The 210-nt window shown below is 57.6% G+C and overlaps 1 protein-coding gene across 1 annotated transcript in view; it reads left to right on the forward strand.

Annotated features, from left to right (window-relative positions):
* The window catches only part of ATP8B3 (ATPase, aminophospholipid transporter, class I, type 8B, member 3), a gene marked incomplete at both ends in the record, with an annotated part of 14,680 nt that overhangs the window by 3,267 nt on the left and 11,203 nt on the right, over positions 1 to 210 (forward strand). The gene's annotated exons all lie outside the window — the stretch shown is intronic.

Here is a 210-nt window from a genome sequence, read left to right on the forward strand (position 1 = left end):
ATACCCCGAGCCCCAAACCTACAGACAGCCCAGAAATGGGATCTGCGCCCCAGATTGTGAAACTGGGAGGATAGAAGCACTTTTGAGGCTATCACAGAGCAGCTTCTGCCCTCAGGGATGTCTCTCCATCTCTTGGCTTCCTCCCAGCCCAGCAGAGGACATGCTCCACCTCCACCTGCAGCATGATTTAGTGGCAGGGTGCCCCCGCCC

This window comes from Acanthisitta chloris, unplaced genomic scaffold (assembly GCF_000695815.1).
Source record: "Acanthisitta chloris isolate BGI_N310 unplaced genomic scaffold, ASM69581v1 scaffold34942, whole genome shotgun sequence".
NCBI classification, from domain to species: domain Eukaryota; kingdom Metazoa; phylum Chordata; class Aves; order Passeriformes; family Acanthisittidae; genus Acanthisitta; species Acanthisitta chloris.